At 38.3% G+C, this 17,752-nt stretch overlaps 1 long non-coding RNA gene across 7 annotated transcripts in view; it reads left to right on the plus strand.

The window, feature by feature from the left end:
- The window catches only part of LOC137441908 (uncharacterized), a 112,624-nt gene that overhangs the window by 93,940 nt on the left and 932 nt on the right, over nt 1-17,752 (plus strand). Inside the window, exons 1-6 of one of the 7 annotated variants that reach the window (XR_010987524.1) lie at nt 24-177; nt 2,350-2,429; nt 10,724-10,875; nt 15,409-15,482; nt 15,937-16,025; nt 17,440-17,673. This is a non-coding gene — a long non-coding RNA (uncharacterized lncRNA). The other 6 variants (XR_010987523.1, XR_010987528.1, XR_010987525.1 and 3 more) reach the window with 6 other exon arrangements.

Below are 17,752 nucleotides of genomic sequence, written 5' to 3' on the forward strand. Positions count from 1 at the left end.
GGGCGGGCGGAGCCGCCCGTCTCCGCTCCTCCCGCCAACTGTGCCCGCCCCTCGATGCCTGGCGGGTGGGGAGCGGCGGCAGCCGAGAGGGAAGGGGTGGTGTAGTCGGCCCCATGTAAGTACGGCGGGAAAGTAGAGGAGCCAGGAGGTGCCGGCGGTGCGACTCGCACCTGGTAGGTGAGACTCACGGGGGTGCCCCACCGCAGCTGTCTGGTTTTGGACCGGGCTCCGCCTGCCTTAGGCCTGTGTACCTGCAGACTAGGAATCCCGGACTAAGCCTGAAGGTCTGGCCTGTAATATGCACCGTTGTATTTCTTTGATACTTAAGTTATTTCAGCAGAGCTCAAGCATAGTGACCATCAAAACCACTTGACCGTTTTCTTGAATATATCTTGAATATATGTCTTAAATATATATCTTGAGTGTATATCTTGTATCTTGAATATTTTCTCCTGTGGACCCGTGTGTAAATGTGTAAAATGTTTGCAGTAGTCCAACTTACTATAGCAGGCTGACTCTTTGCCCATAAAATGTTAAATCAACCATGACCAGACTCATTTTCCCATGTCAGCCAAAAGGACTCTGTAAATCAACACATTAGGGCTTCGCTGGGTAGGAGCTGTGTGTGCTTCATGCAAAATGGCCCTGACAGCCACTCTCTTGGTGCTGTGGTTGTCAGCCTGTGGCTAACTGCAGAATTGACATGTGGCAGTGGGAAACCTTGAAGGTGGAGTGCAAAATTTTTCCTGACGCAATGTGAAAGAGACCAAAGACTGGCATAGCAAAAGGAAATGGTACAGGTTATTTTACCGTTTGATGTGATTGTGTTTTTAAGACTCACAGGTGTTTGGAAAAGTCTATCCTACCAGCCTGAAGCACTTGGATGAGCCTGTGCTTCCTGTGAAGGCCTGTTTACTCATATCTAGGCAGACGAGTTCTGCGGGCACTTCTTAACATCTCAAGATGGAAGCCACTTAGAAGCCATTACAGAAAGCTCATCTGAAGGTTATGAAAGGGTGTGTGTTACCTATAACTGGATGCGGATGAACACAGTGGATAAATACGTCGAAGAAAGAATAGCCTTGGCTATAGTGGAATGTGCGGAAACAACCAAGACAAACTACTTTCTTTGTTCAGGAAAAGAAAAAAACAATTTCCACTTCTGTGTTGTGTTCTGTAAAAAAGCCTCAGCCAGCCAGCCCTTATCTAAACCACTATCTCTGGGTAAGGGTTTTGTTACTGAAAGGTTATTTCTGGGTGCTAGTAGGTTGAAAGGCACAGAAGACATACTACAGAATGTAACAAAATAATATAACCTCTTACTACTACACAGCCGATCTCAATAGTTATACCCATTGAATTAGATTAGATTCAGATATGAAGGTAGAGCTTTGTGCTATATTTCATGAAGGGGGCCTCAGCATAACGAAATCATTATCCAGTGCTCCTTGCTGGATTGCCTCCCACTCAGAGGAGTGACCCAGCTGTGACCCAGACTCTGAACACTTGTGTGTAAATTTAATTTTCAGCATTACATCATTTCAACCGGAATCTCACCTCTTTGCTCACTGTTGTGTTATGTGGCTTACCTGGAGATAAGGAAAGAGAAGAAGAGGAAGAAAATGTGATAAACATGAGGAAATGCAAGTTTAACTTAAAAGTATGCACATAGCCACTTCTTCTTTGTGGTCCGGTGAAACAAAAAGAGTGAAGCACCAGTTGGCTGAAAGGGAAAAAATATCACGTGATGAGTTCAAGACTCTACAAGATGTCATAAGGGAGAAGGTTACTTATGAAGCAATGACACAAACTCTTACAAACTTCCTTGTGTTTAAAAAAGAAAAAAAAAGTAAAGTGTCCGTAGCAGCATTTTTTCTTGGTTACTACTCCCAATACCTGACGAAGAGCTGAACAACAAGAATTTATTCTTCAAAATTCAATGTACTTTCTCAGGTGTTTGTGTTGTGGTTTTTTTTTTGTGGTTTTTTTTTTTTTTTTTTTTTAATTTTTGCTGGTTTCCCCAGCAAATATATTTTAAAATATGAGTTCTAAGGAAATCAACAATGAAAAATAATTAAATTTTGTATCGGGAAGTTCCTTTGTGGAAATTATCTGTTTCAGTGAGGGTATGTTTTTAAGGGTAGTAAATCCAGTGCTCTTGTGAAGGGTGCTTGTTCCCCAAAATGTTAATGGATTTAAAGCAGACTAAGAACGAGAAATAGCTAAGCACAGGCCCTACTTCATCTAATCGTAAATTTTATTTTTTATTAGCTGAGCAGAGAGTTACCCTTTAATGTCATTCACCCCCCCTAAAACCCATATGTCTTTTTTTTTCTGTTTCATTCACAGAAAGTTCATATCCTCAGTGGACAGAAAAGTAGGTGGAAGCATACAAGTGTGAAGACTTTTTCCTGATCAGCTTCATTCAGGTACTCACAACTCTGATAAATGAACTACTTTTAGTTCCAGGAGCAGAGATTAAAGGCAACCGGAGCTTGGCCAAGGTCACAAGTCCTTATAGTAAATAAGCAGTCTGTTCAAGTAAACTTACTAAACTGTGGCCACAGAAGTACAGAGACTAGGCTGAGTTAGCAACAATTATATTCCGTTTCCAGTTCTGCCATTAAGTGCGTGCAACTTGTGTAGCCCTGCATCTCAGAAATGGGGTCCTAGTATTTAGTTATCAATTACAATATGATGGATATGATAATAAATGCTTTCATGCATTACCATAGCATGAAAATACAAGAACTTAATCTTGCAGTCTCTATAGAAAAGCTCCAACATTATGGAATGTGTCTTGCTTTTTTAATAGCATAGTCAAATCAAAAGGATCATCTCATTGGTGTTTAGGGTGCTGTGCTCCCTAATTAAATTAGAACCAGAATTATATATGCTGGTGCTTGTGCAAGTTCTGTGTTTTACATTACTCAATGACCAGAAACAAACATGCTTCAAGGTTTTTCATTCCTCCAGTGATTTTCAAATTTGTGAAATGATATAATACAACATATGTGTGTAGTGAAGATATATAGTTAGTCATTTGAATTAGCATTTGTGTTGAAGGGATATAATATTTCCTTTATTTATAAATGATATGGCAGTATTAATCACCTTTTAATGATATGAAAATTGCTAAAACATATCAAAAGATTCAATGTACAGTTAGAATATATTTACAAGGGGAATGCGCAGTATTTGGGCAACTACAGCAGTTTAACTATTTTATGCAAACCAGGAGGGATATAACAGAAAGAGAATACCCCGGGAGTGAAATGGTGCTTGACCACAGTGTGTGTGTGGGAGACTTGACAAGAACAGTTATGCCAAAGAGGCAGTGAATTAATTACAACTGGTTGTACCCAAGCAGGGAGTGCTGCTGCTGTGTATTAGAGGCTTTGGGGAGCAGCTGCACCAGGTGCAGTCGTCGATGGCTGGTCTGGCTTTAGTGGACAGTGGGCTGTTAATGATGCTATTGTGACAGGTGCTTGCTTTGTCTTGGGGAAACTGAGGCATGACAAATTCCTGGTCATGAGGGGAAGCAGGCTTAGCTCTGACTCCTAAGCTCGTGGCTTCGCTGGTGGCTTGCAGTGTGTATGCTCATGGCTTTATCCCTGGCGCTGGCCTGGGCAACTTGAGGCTATGCAACTCGAGGCAGTTTCAAGCCAGACAAGGTCCAAGGAGGTTCAAGCCTGCAAGACTTGAGCTAGGCACAGATGACTAGAAATCAGCCTGTATATAAATCTTGCCTGAGATCGATTGGGCCAATAGGGCACTGAAACCAGCACATAGTTACCCAATGGGAAGGGGTTCTGCCAGACTGTGGCCAGAACACATGCCCTTACCATAGCTATGGGGTTATTTATCAGACATGCATAGTCCTGTCCCTTTTGTTCCTTTTCCCATGTTACCCTGGCTTTTTGCAGGAAGGAGGGGGATGAGTGGGACCATGAGGGGGACCATGTCTAGACACCTTAGTGTCTGTCTGGGTTTGTGCTGGGGCCATTTGGTCCTATCACGACAATCTGCCACATGTTTCTGTAATATCTGGTTAGTGTTCTTGTTGCTTTCTTCAGAATGATACAAGATGGTGGTTTTGTTTGTGACCTTCAATCATAAATAATCTTCATGCTAGTGTGAAAAAGGTACAAATTGTATTATTTTATAACTTTGGTAGTCTTGTTTAAATTATATTGATATACAAGGATAAAATCAATTAGCAAAACACTGTTTTTTTTTTTAAGCATTATTTATTAACACGGTATAAAAGTAGGCTCTGAGGAGACCTTATAGCAGCCTTCCAGTACCTGAAGGGACCTTACAAGAAAAGTTTGTAGTGATCGTATGAAAAGGAATGGATTGAAACTTTAGGAGAGTAGATTTAGAGTAGATATTAGAAAGAAGCTCTTTACTGTAAGGGTGGTGAGACACTGGAACAGGCAGCCCTGCATGGTCCTGGATGCCCCCTCCCTGAAGGTGTTCAAGGCCATGTTTGATGAGGCCTTGACCAATCTGGCCTAGTGGGAGGGTGGTCCTGCCCATGGCAGGGAGGGCTGGAACTAGATGATCTTAAGGTTCCTTCCAACCCATTCTATGAATCTATGAAAGTATTCTTTCAGAGATAGTATAATAGCATTGTGGCTACTTCATTTAGGACATGGATCTTCTGTGGACTAAAAGGCAATATTTTCTTTACTTTACAGAAATTAGTTGGACTGTGGCAAGCAGCTGCTTTGGTCCATTAATCACCAACGGTCTGGTTCCCACATTTTTATCATGATCTCAATAGGGGAAAAAAAAACCCAAATTTAAGTAGGATGCCTTCATATGTGTTATGGGTATTTAATATCAAAGTGTGTTACCAAGAAAGAAGAAGGTTGGACCCATATGATAACATTCAAGCAAAACACTAACCATTACAACCCAATTAAAAAAGATGCTTAACTTTTCCTGGACAGTTTCTATCAATTTCTATCTGTTACTGTTAATAATATTAGTAAACTAAAGGAGAAAAAATAACAACCCAATGCCATTTTTCTTTATTTACCATGAAAACTGCATAGAGTAGATATGATTTTTCAAAAGGGTGTATTTCTACTTACAGCACTCCTATAAGAATGTGTGGACTTATATTGGATTCTTTACAGTGGAGGTAAAAGCAAGAACTGTCTGCTTCTTTCAATATGCCTCTTAAAATCATTTGTATAACAAAGACAATAAGAAAAAGTTTCCATGTGGCATAGCTGTGAGTGCGGACCTAAGCTGACCTTGATTTTTCGGGCCAATGTAGGAAATTTCTGTGACTTGGATGGCATGAAAATCTCTGTTAGGTGCAGTAGCAGAAGGCAAAATTAGTTCATTTGAGTTCTGGGTGAGTAATCTGCAATGACCAAGAAGTTAACAGAAGATTCGGTTCTTCCCTGTGACAGGATTGTAGTTCTCTATATATATTTATTCTGGAGTAATGAAAGCAATAACACTTTCACAGTGAACAGTAAATAATGATGGGATACCAAAATATTCAACTTGGGTATATTTATCTTTGTGGTACCACCCTCCTCCCCCCCTTCCTAATCTGTAACAGCCACAGATTTCTCCAGATACCTGTCCTTAGTGTGGGCACTAGAGTATCAATAGATCTGTTGCACTGTGGACTTTCAAAGACCTTGTAAAGGTCATCTTTAAGATGAGGAACTGAAACAGACTTTTAAAGTACAGAAAGGTTAATTTAACAGTTATAAAGATGTCAAATTAATGACACCAGAGAATGAAATGCAGAATATCCTCTTCTACCTTGCCAGAGTAATCAGAGAATGGTTCATATCCTCTCTGCAAAAATACCAGTTGCATGACTGGACTTCTGCAGTAGAGATGCTTGCTAATTCAGCTCACAGATTACCTAACAAGTAGTGCATGGTTATATTTTTGGTGCAGACTCTGATACAGTGGCTACTGGTTCTATGTTTCATTTTCTAAACTTAGTTACTTGTATTTCCAGCCTCTGTTTGTATATTATGTGTCTGATTTTGAACCTTTGTCCTTTACTGCGTAAGATTTTTTGTTCACCTTTAAATGACAAGTTCAGATATGAACTTCTTGGCTTTTATCACTTTAAGTCAAATTGTGAGCAGAGTTTTTTGGATTACAAATGCTTAGTTTTCCACTCTTCCATTCCATATAAAATAAAATTGCCTGAAGATATCCACCATAATCTAATCTGTGATATTCCAATAGGTACTGTACATTATCAACTTTAACATCTTAAAATCTTAAGCGAATATCTACTATCACTCTGTAATACAAATAGTTCTGAAAGATTATAAAAATATTTAATGCATAGTGCATGTCACTCAGGTACTATTGTCAGTAATAGATAAGGAACAATGTTTGGGTAATTTATAAAAGTAGACAAAACCATTTTCAGTAGCTAGTGTTTTCAGGGTGTTGGTTTCTACTAATAACATTTTGCTCATAATACCTTTTTAGCATAACTTAAATTACTTTACTTATGCAAATTGGTGAACTAATTCAAGTGCTTTCATTCTACCTGAAACACCAAAAGTCTCTTGCATTGTAGAAACATGTATAAAACTAATTTAGCTCTCTTGCTTCAAGACAAACAGTAAAATAGATCACGATTTTTCTTGGTTACAAGGAATCTCTTCCTTCGCCCTTGTCTGTAACTTGTGAGATGCCAAACAGTTGGATGGGAATGTTAATAATAGTATCATAGTATCAGTCAGGGTTGGAAGGGACCACAAGGATCATCTAGTTCCAACTCCCCTGCCATGGGCAGGGACACCTCACACTAGATCAGGCTGGCCAGAGCCTCATCCAGCCTGCTCTTAAACACCTCCAGGGACAGGGCCTCAACCACCTCCCTGGACAGCCTATTCCAGGGTTTCACCACTCTCATGGTGAAGAACCTCCTCCTCACATCCAGCCTGAATCTCCCCACCTCCAGCTTCATTCCATTCCCCCTAGTCCTGTCACTACCTGAGATCCTGAGAAGTCCCTGCCCAGCCTTCCTGTAGGCCCCCTTCAGATACTGGAAGGCCACAATTAGGTCACCTCAGAGCCTTCTCTTCTGCAGACTGAACAGCCCCAACTCCATCAGTCTGTCCTCACAGGAGAGGTGCTCCAGCCCTCTGATCATCCTCGTGGGCCTTCTCTGGACACGCTCCAGCACCTCCAGATCCCTCTTGTAATAGGGGCTCCAGAACTGGATGCAGTACTCCAGGTGGGGTCTCAGCAGAGCTGAGTAGAGGGGGAGAATCACCTCCCTTGACCTGCTGGCCACACTTCTCCTGATGGAGCCCAGGATCTGGTTTTCCCTAATAATTTGGTTTTCCCTAATAATGCTGAATCCTTAAATCGCAGAGATTTGTTGAGAGAGCAAATGCATCAAGTGAAGGCGGGAGTATAGCTCAGGCACATTGTGGGCTGCAGTGGTGTGGAACTTGATGTTACTGCTCTGGTTGAGGGTGAATTGCCACACTGCTGGCTGGTAAAATGCTTTTCTTCAGCTTCTACCATGATAATGAGGTGTGGCAAACCTTTCAAAGGCTGTACCTACCCTGTCAGTTTAAGACACTGTCAGGCTTTGGAGTCCCAGTTGTATAAACTGTTCACTTGTAGGCTTCCACCTGGAACAAATAACTTCCTTCCTGCTAAGAGAAACTTTGGGGCCAATTTAATAGGCGGTTCATTTCATCGGCTCTTGCACTGGGACAATATAGGCCCATGCTGGTTTTCATTTCCTCAGCCCATGAGAGGTACACCAATTATATCCAGAAGGCCTTGGAGAGTAATATATGCCCTTAGTGGCATCAGATATGCAGCATACCAGATCATAGAAATCGGTTTGACTGCAATGCAGTCTTTATTTTTTTTTTATTTTTTTCTGACTGAATTTCAAGTCATGACTAAACACTAGTAAGAAACAAGTAAGAAACACTAGTAAGAAACTAGTAAGAAACAAGACTTGAGGAGACTGGGCAATTGAGGTCTATGCTGAGGAAAAGATTCTCAGCAGCACAGAGTCAAAAGAAGAGGTGACTAGGTGTCACCTCAACGTGGCTGGTTCTGACCACAGAGATAAACAACTTGAAGTATAAACTCTGAAAACCACCTACTTAAAAGACAAGGATGTCAGTGGATCACTTGAGTTGGCATAAGTATCTACACTATGCTGAGCAATAGAAATAGTTTGTCTGACAAGAAAAGGTAAAATTTATCTGAGAGCGCAAACTTTTGCCCATTCATTTTGCCTTTTATTTTTTATGTTTTCCATTCAGAAAGAGGGGAAAATGCGTTTTCTTTTTTTTCATTACACATAGAGAAGTGGCTGGCATCTTTGGGTTTTATCCTGAGTGGTATGAGCAAGACAGCTAACCTTTCAAGCTATCCTTAGTGTAACTAACTGTAAAATTGGGATATTAACGCCTAACTGAGATGTGTATAGTAGGGCCTAATTGATTATTATATGCAAAATGTCATGAAATTTGCAGGTGAATGGCACTTCAGAAATGTTAGCCATGGCTTTCTTTGTATTTTAAAATAATGAGTATAAATAACACTAAGAATTGATCATTATGAACAATTTTTACAAACACATTTACTTGTTATCTTTCCACTGAAAGACAACTTATGATACTGTAGAGTGAATACACTTTGAAATAATAGAAGGGAATTAACATGCATTTCCATTCACTGGAAGGGAAAGATGAACACTAATAAAATTTTCTTGTAGATAAAACTTTGAAAGTATTATTTTAATTGTTTATGTGCCCCTATGGTGAATATATATATATATATGAATATAAGAAGTCATTAAGCTTAAAATAGAATATGTAAAATCTTTCAGTGGACTTGACAAATCTTTTGCTCACTTACCTGTTCAGTCATTGATGAATGTTTTGGTCTTTGTTTTTCTGCTCAAACAGAACAATTTTTAATTAGTACCAGACACCCTCAAATTTTTCAGGTAAAAAAAATCATACCTGAGGTTATCATCTAATTAGAATTTCTTGTTTGTGACAGCATGGACAGTTCTGTAGCTTCATTTACATATGCAGTTTTTCATGATGAAAAATTAACAGTAGGGAAGAACTGAATTTAATATCTTGCTATCCTTTCACATGATTTAACATGTGTAATAAGCAGAAATAATCTCCATGATGCTGCATCTTTGAGGTTACTTCATCACTTTTTTTCTTAATTTCATGAACAGTTCAAATTTTTTTTCCAACACAATTCTTTTATGTCAGACTTGCATTAAATGCCAGATTTAAGAAAGAAAAGTTTTCAAGTGAGCCATTAGGCCCAAGGTAGTGATGATTTTTCACAAGTGGCTCCACTTTACTTGGGCTTCAGTATCTGAAGAGTATGTGAAACCACATTTTGAGATCACATAGCTTCAGTGCCATGTCTGAGGTGTCAGAGAGGTTGAAGGCTAGAATAAACCTTTCCTAGATGTGTTTCATCAGTAGCATGTGAACCAGAATGTGCATTCTCAAGTGAAGGAAATGAAGTTTTAATTCCTAAAAACCTTAGTAAATTATCAATAACTATTTCAATAGAAGATTAATGAACTAACATAAGATTAAACAAGCCAACAGAAACTGTTTATAACCATCTCTGACTGCTACTGCATAATCTCATCTTCAACACATGGTTCTCAGGCTGTTCAATTTGTAAAATTTTGCAGACTCTCCTTTTTACTCATTAGTAGTGCTTTGGAAACTACAAACAGAACCTTCTTACAAAGTACAGCCTAATAGGTGTTTTATTCTTGTTTTAATAGAGAGGTCTAAGACAGCTGACAGACTGGGGAAAAATGCTAGAAACTTGGCTGGCTAATCTGGATGTTTCTATCCAGAGAATAAACTGTGCATAATTCTCAAGAGTTTTGAGATGAGAATAAAGTAGGTTTTGTTGGTTACTGCCAGTTCTCTAAGAGCTCAATTTGCAAAACTGTGTTCTATTCCTTTGTCCTGTAGTCCTGATCCATTATATTTGTTATGACAGCTTCCTTTTTCTTGAGTTCTGTCACATAAATTGAGTTACTCCACTAAAAATAAACAAAGTATTTTGCTTTTTTTTCTTCTTTTTTTTTTTTTTTTTTCCTCTTCTCAGAGGAAAAAAAATAATTTGCAAAAGTTTTATGAATAATAATGTTTTAAACTTCTTGAACCTTTTATCTTTGGCTTGGTATGAAACCTTTTGTAATATTTCTGTGACTGAATGTGAAAAACACATCAGCATCTGTCATCTGTAGCTTTTACTTTTTATTACAGAATTCACCCAGCCTTGTCTTAACAAGATACAGAATCTTCAGTAGGTAACACGGCTGTAGCATGGTAGTTAACCTGGTACATAATCATGTGAGCTGTGATGTTACTCAAATATGTGTATACCCATTTGTGCTGATTTTGGCTGGGATAGAGTTAATTTTCTTCCTAGTAGCTGGTACAGGGCTATGTTTTGGGCTTGTATGGGAAATAGTGTTGATAATACAGGGATGTTTTCATTATTGCTGAGCAGTGCTTACACAGAGTTGAGGCCTTTTCTGCTCCTCCCATCACCCCACCAGCAGGTAAGCTGGGGGTGCACTCTGAGTGGTGCTTAGTTGCTGGCTGCATTTAAACCATGACACCATCACTAAAAAGAAAGCCCAAACCAGAACCCTGAAATGTATTTGTTTGTTTGTTTGTTTTGGCAGGTTAATGGTATTGAAACATGCTACACTGTCAACTTTGAAACTGAAGAGTTTACACCATCACAGTGTGACTCATGCCATCTTAATTCTGATCTGAAGACAAAGCCTGGATATTTGAAATGGTTGTATTGTCTGTGTCCACTCAATCATTGTTGGTGGGTTTTTTGTTTCCTTCCCCCCCACTCCCCAATAGGCCAATTCTGGTATCAGTTTCTATGTTCATTTTGTAATGTGGACGGCTCGCTGCTCAAACCGAGATAGTTTGTTCCTAATTAATCATGTATGTTATCCACCATGAGCTGATAGTAGCTTCAGTAGCTTTACTCATCTGATTGGTATTCCTGCAAGAAACCTAAACATGGAAAGCTGTATATTATATTATTTACAGCCCATTTTCATCTTTACTTGAGAGCAACAGTTACTAATAAGAAGCTCTGAACCATTTGTTGTTGTGGAAAAGGTTCTCAGTATGATGGCCAAATATCAGCACATTTTAAAATACTTTTTTAGGTATGGAGTTAAAGCTTGATTCCAAAATTAAGCCAAGAATTTCCTTAAGTTTAGGATTAATCTGTTTCTAATAATCTCTGCAATATAAATAGGGAATCTCTTTGTTTTCAGTCTTTCTTTTGTGTTTCTCACCAAAAGAAGGCTTATCAAAATATTTTGTTATTGTTGTTTGAACAGATGTCTCAGAGACTAAAACATAAAAGTATAGCTTATGGAATACTACTCTGTTCTCAATGAATGAATTGTCTCTTTCCTCTTAATTTTTCCACTGAAATAGTGAGAAGGGTCTAGAAAACAGGTTTTTGGAAAGAAGGAATGGGACAGTGTTTGGAAAGTTGTAATGGACCTAATCTTAGTATCACAGGAGCACTTGACCTACAAATATCAACTTTGTGTATATTCCATTCACAGTAATGCCATCTTCTTGTTAAAGTGCAGTTCCTACAGAAAATACCTTACCAACTGCACTGGGTCCCTTTGTTCTTCCACCAGCTTACATATAATTTTCTAATTATTAAAAAAAGAAACATTGTGTGACTGAATAGTGCTAGATGCAGTACAGGAGAACTTAGGATAGAATTGTCTGTCAGGACCAGTAGGTAATATAGAACGTGTGCTACAATTAGCACATATTCAGCTTCATCTTTCCTAGGAAAGGGATTATGCATGTTATTGGATTAAAAAGATTTCTAAGTTAATGTATTTGCATGTGAGGAGAGAGGAAGAAAGAAGTAAAACACTGAAGTCACCACCAGGAAGAGTCAAGAACAGTATGTAACTAAATCACCTAGATTTAACGTACATTTTCTCTTATTTTCAAGAAGTGTAAAACCCGTTTCTTATAGTTGCCAGGTTTACGTATCTTTATCTCTCTTAATTGACAGTATATAGTCTGTGGAGACTACCTCTGTAAGTTTCAGCTTTCAGCTCTCCCTCTCTGCATCATGTGTGTGCATGCTCCTTTACTACTAATGTCTCCAGATGACACAGGATAGCTAGCTGTGTTGTATTTATCCCTCCTCACCCAGAAGGATGGGTGGATGAAAGTACTGAGTAATGGGAAAATATTGCTGTTTAACAAACTGCAAGAGGATGGTGGCTTTTAAGCTCTGTCGTTTCATAGCCATCCAAACTGTTAGCAACTTTCGTACATTTCTGTGGGAATCTTTGGTGCTTAAAAGGTATAATGAAATACAGCAACTGGCTTTAGAACTGAATAATAGGGAAACAAAACTTTTACTCCTTAAAATACAGAAGTTATTCCATATTGAACTGTATTATGTTGACTTCTGATTGGACTGTGTACCTGCTTACTGCTTTCTTTCCAGCAGCAGTATCACAGCTGTTCTCTCTGTGGAAAGCTGTGGTTTTGCCCTTTGCTGGTATAACCAGCTCACAGATGCAAGATTATAAAATGAGGCCATGAAAAGTAGGGAAGGAACCTGTTTGCTAATGTTAGTTATTCCCACGCCTTGGCTTGAACTCCTTCCTGGTCATACAATCTTCTGCTGGTGTAAAGACACCTATCCTTAGGAGTGTAAGGTCTTAGCAGCATAGGACCCTTTCCAGTGAGTATTTTTAATAGTGTATGCCTATTTATAGACCAGCCTCACCTATTATGCAGTGTTATTGGTAAATTAAGATGGGTTGATTTGATAAATAGAGTATCTGAAGGAGAAAAAAAAAGGCAAACAAAAATCAGCCCAAACCACCTCTGCTGGTGGTCTGGTATTTCAGTTCTAGAGTGAACTGCCATCACATCTATGACAAGAGAGATCAGCTCAACTACAAACTCATCTAGCCTCTGCAGCTACTTTCTTTGTTGAGCTTTATATTCAGGCTGTGACAGAGAAATGGAGAAAACACCTCACTGAACTTCTAAACCCCTAAATTTGTTATACAGACAAGAACTGCCATGTTAGAAGGTGCCAAATTAGATTTTATCCCACATTTAATCAATTTTCCCCCCAGCTCATGTTGCATTCTTATAATCAAGCAAGCATCAATGCATGAAGATGTACAGTTGCTTCAGTACTGCAATTTACTTTCCCACGATAATGCATCCAGTCAACTTTAAATTCACCTATATGTAATGGATTGTAGGGAAGTACAGCAGTTCAGGTTCGTTGTGAGTCAGTCATCTTAGGCTTCAGGAAGAATAATCTCTATGTATGCATGCAACATATAATTATACGAGAAACAGTAACAACAGCTTCCATACAAAGATTACTGAATTCTTTCAAAAGAAAATGTTCTTATGATCTCCGTTTACTAAGTGTTCTGTGCCTCCATGGCTAGTGACAGGCTTTGAAACTTGGCAGGAGGATAATTCTGTCATTCTTTTGTTTGCTCTATGAAAAAACTTTAGATTGCATGAATTATAAACCATTTCTTGTCTTTGGTTTGTGCTACAGCAACATTTCCAAATCCTGCAGTAATATACAGACCTGGTGGATGCCCCATGTCAACATCTTTCTGCTTACCATATAGTCTGGGTGGGACACAGAGTTGTAATCATTCTTTGTCTTAGAATATCCTTTAGCCTGGAAGATATTGTCCGGTGGGAGCAAAGAAATTACGGTTCTACACTTGCTTCTCTCACTGATTTGAAGTAGTAATTTTTCTTATATAACACCTACTGTGCATTAACACTGAATAGTATAGATGATGGAGATTGGAGTCAATACAGCTGACCAGTATGATCGAGTATTGTTCCAGTATTGCAGGCCTATGGTGTGAGTATAGCAGAGTAAAGTAAAGCATAGAAGAAGGAAGGAAAGGAAAGGCAGAAGTGCATGGCAAGGGAACTTCTACAACTTATATAAACTCAGAGTGCCTTGTTGGCATGGCTTCATTGGTTCCCTATGACTGACCACACATGGCACTATTGTAGATTATTGGTCCAACTACTAATGACACGTGAGGTTTGTTGATGCAGGTGCATGTCCTGTTGTTCCAAGATAACTTTCTGTGTTTATAGCTACCAGTGTCCTGTTTTAGTTACATGCTGCAGGCACAGCTCTGTTTTTCTACACTGCTAGCTGGCTCTGCACTTATGCTGAGCATGGCCTACCACCATGTCAGGGTCTAGGCCTGCACTGGCAGATTACTCACACTGCTCGTCGCTGGCATTGCCCTACTCTGTGGCAATGCCAAGACAGTGTATTGTCTACTGGTAAGTGTAGCAGCCTACGTCTTGGGAGGTGCAGGTTCAGTGCCCTATCTGACTACAGCTAATGAACCTAAGTTTTTAAACAAATAAATTAGCATTTCGGTGCCTCAGTTCCTTTTCTGCAGGTAGGAATGAGAGGATTTTTTTCTGTTTTCCTAGCATAGGGTGAGAATAAATGTATTAAAAAATGCTAGGTGCTCTGGTGCTACACCGCATTGAAGAACTTAGTGAGATAAATTTACATAGCTCTGTTCAATCTGTAGTCTAAAGGTAACAGACTCCTATATATTAAAAAAAACCCAAACAACCAAAACCAACAACAAAACTAAGCCTGTACCATAACATATACTACAATTAATTTTAGCTATGCCTTAGTTTTGAGTGTGTCACTTGTAATTCTAGCCTAATACCTATAGTGTGCTACATAATGTAACACAAGGGATTTTTAATTGTATTTAAGCCATATCATCGCTTACAAAACTGTCATAACTTCAGTAGAAGCCAGGTGAGATTAGTGGATAAACATTTCAGGAATTTCACCCCCCTTTCTCTCATCAAAGCTTTGAGGTTTTTCTGGTTTTTTTTTTTAAAGTTTTAGCTTATATTATATTGCATTACAAAGCCTATACAAAAACTTACTTTAGAAGAATGCTAACAAGGTTACAAAATGAACTTTTTCAAAGACATGAGAAAATGTTGAAGGTGCCTTTGCAATAAAAGCGGGAGCAAGCTTATGTAAGAGCTGTACTCATGAACAATTACCATGTGCTCATACCATACTACTACTATATAACAGGAAAATATTAATCAAATATATCCTAGAGATACAGTTTTAGAAATAATTCTTTTTTTACTTGGGGACAGGTAAAGAATCACAGCCAAAATAATTTCTTAGGAAATATATCAGATTGGGCATTGATTCTGTGTTGTAGGAAAGAATAAAGGCATAACCTCTATTTTTAATAAAAGTATTAACCCTCTTTTTTTTTTTTTCTTTTTCTTGTAGAAGGCTCCACAAGAATGGAAAAATGTAAATCCAGGCCATTAGTTAACAGTGGGAAACTCAAAGCAAACACAGAGGTATTATATGGGCCCATGGTAGTATGAGATAACCAATTTTCATTGGCTGCTTTTCTGGAGAAACTTATCCTACAGTTTCAAACACACAAATGTGGGCATACACTTCTGAAAAGAAAAAGAAACTATCACTCCACTGTCATTTTCATTTAGCAGCACACTGCCATACTATTATAGCTCAAGAAAAGGTGTACTAGTGTATTAGGTATACATGCATAACTTGCTTTTCAGATCCCTTTAATTTGTTTATCATTGGCTATTGAAAGTTTTTTTTTTTTTTTAGGTTGGATTATAAAAAATATGTTTGAAATAGGAAAAGAGAAATCTAATTTCCAGCAGTTAAGCTTAGGGATGGCAAATGATATCATCATTACTGTATTTCTTTCTGTCATTGTCAATATGCTTTGTTGTATTTTATCTTCTTTCCATCATGCTTATTTTTTCCTGTGTTTTGCAGCAGAGAGTGCTAGCAATGTTACTTCCTGGAACTAACACCTGAAAATTCTAGTTTGGACAATAAACACCATCTTTAGTGCTTTGCTATAGGTAAGTCATTTATGAAGCAATTTCGGCAAGATTTGTTAAAAATCTAAGGAAATCATATTTGAATGGCCAATAGAGAAGTGCTACCTTCTTGTTCTAACTATGCAGTGAAACTGATAATATAAACAAACAAGTGATTTTTGTATTTTGTGTATACAGTATAAAAAAAGACATTGCAAAGGTCAGCTAAGTCCCACTGTTGTATAAATTATTTCAACTTCTACAAAGAATCCTCACAAAACTTCCAGCTTCTAAGCAACCACCAACTAAAATATATTACCTAAGTTCAAACTTAGTCCTCTAAAAGTTTACTTTTAAAGGTACCTCTATCAAATGTAAAGAAAACATTCAGAGGATTCAGGTGTGCAGGGACAAGAGTCAAAAAACATTCTGAAACCAGATGCAGCCTTGCAATCATCTAGAGTCTGTATTAGAAAGTGACATTTATAATCAGCAAACTCAAAAGCTAAAAAAGCCCTTCTGTATTTTTGTAGCACTGTAATGTATTTTAGCTTCGTCATAACATGAGGCACAATGTAATGAGCACATTGACTCACAGGTTTGAAATCTGAGACATTATAACTTCGTTACAGTTTCAGATTAGATGTTGTAAAATACTCCTTCAGTGGTAGACAGTTGCAGCTGTGAGTTTTCATTAATTTTGCAAATTCTGTGCAGGTGATGGGTGCTTAGAGATTAAGGAGTAAAACAGAGGGGGATAAAAAAAAAAGGGTAAGAAATTTGCCAATCATCCCATAGGAAATTGTCAGCAGCATTAAGACTTTTAAGATGTAAGTTTTCAAAGTCTAGGGAAGCATCATGACAAGACAGTCATCTCTTCTCTCCGTTCTTCTGTTCTACAGTTTTGTTTTTCATTTCCTGCACAGTGTAATAGGTTCATTTTGTCACTGCAGTCAGTAGCACTCTGTGGTTGCTACACACCACAGGATTTGGATCTATTATTTTATCCATGGCAGATAATAATCTAGGCCAGGTCTGTACAAGAAAACATTGAACTGGTTTCTAAAGAATGATTATAAGCCAGATGCACTTAAAACAGTTTGCCACCTCCTGAAGCTGTTTTTGTAATTTACAAAATTCAGCTCAACTGATTAAAGAGATGATAAAGTCAATTTAAGTCACGCAGTTTAGGGAGCTGCACCTGCAACTTTTCCCTCTAGACAAGGTCTTGCCTAGTAAGTAGGAGGATCAATGGCAGGTTAATGTAACTGGCAACGTAAGAAGATGGAAAAAAACAGACTTGTTTATTCGTGTGCTGTTTTGTAAACTGTTCAGGCAGGATTTTTTCTTCATAGATACCTCTGAAGTGACAGCTAACAGTTTACGAAAATTAATACTAATAACATAGATAATGATGTGCTAAATTGTTTTCAATATAGTTATTCCAATTTTACAGGAGTGTAGTATTGAACTGAATTTACACCATTACGACAAATCAACTATAGCAGTGGGCCACTTTGTGCCTTGAGCTGTGTGTCTTCGTTCTGGTGGGGACTGCATCCTTGTGAAGAAGAGATGAAAAGAGGTGGATACAGGAAGAAGAGAATGTATTGCTTTGTTTAAATTTACAGTTCACACAGCACTTGTTTTCCTTGGCATATGTTATTTGCTACATAATCTAATAAATAAGGTAAATGATTGTTTGAAGCATGCTGAGTGATGACTGAACTAGCAGGTATGCCTTGATGGAAAACACCTACTTAGAGCAA

The sequence above is a fragment of the Melanerpes formicivorus genome, unplaced genomic scaffold (genome assembly GCF_026170545.1).
Source record: "Melanerpes formicivorus ecotype bairdi unplaced genomic scaffold, bMelFor1.0.p_v2 SCAF_6, whole genome shotgun sequence".
In the NCBI taxonomy this organism is placed as follows: Eukaryota; Metazoa; Chordata; class Aves; order Piciformes; family Picidae; genus Melanerpes; species Melanerpes formicivorus.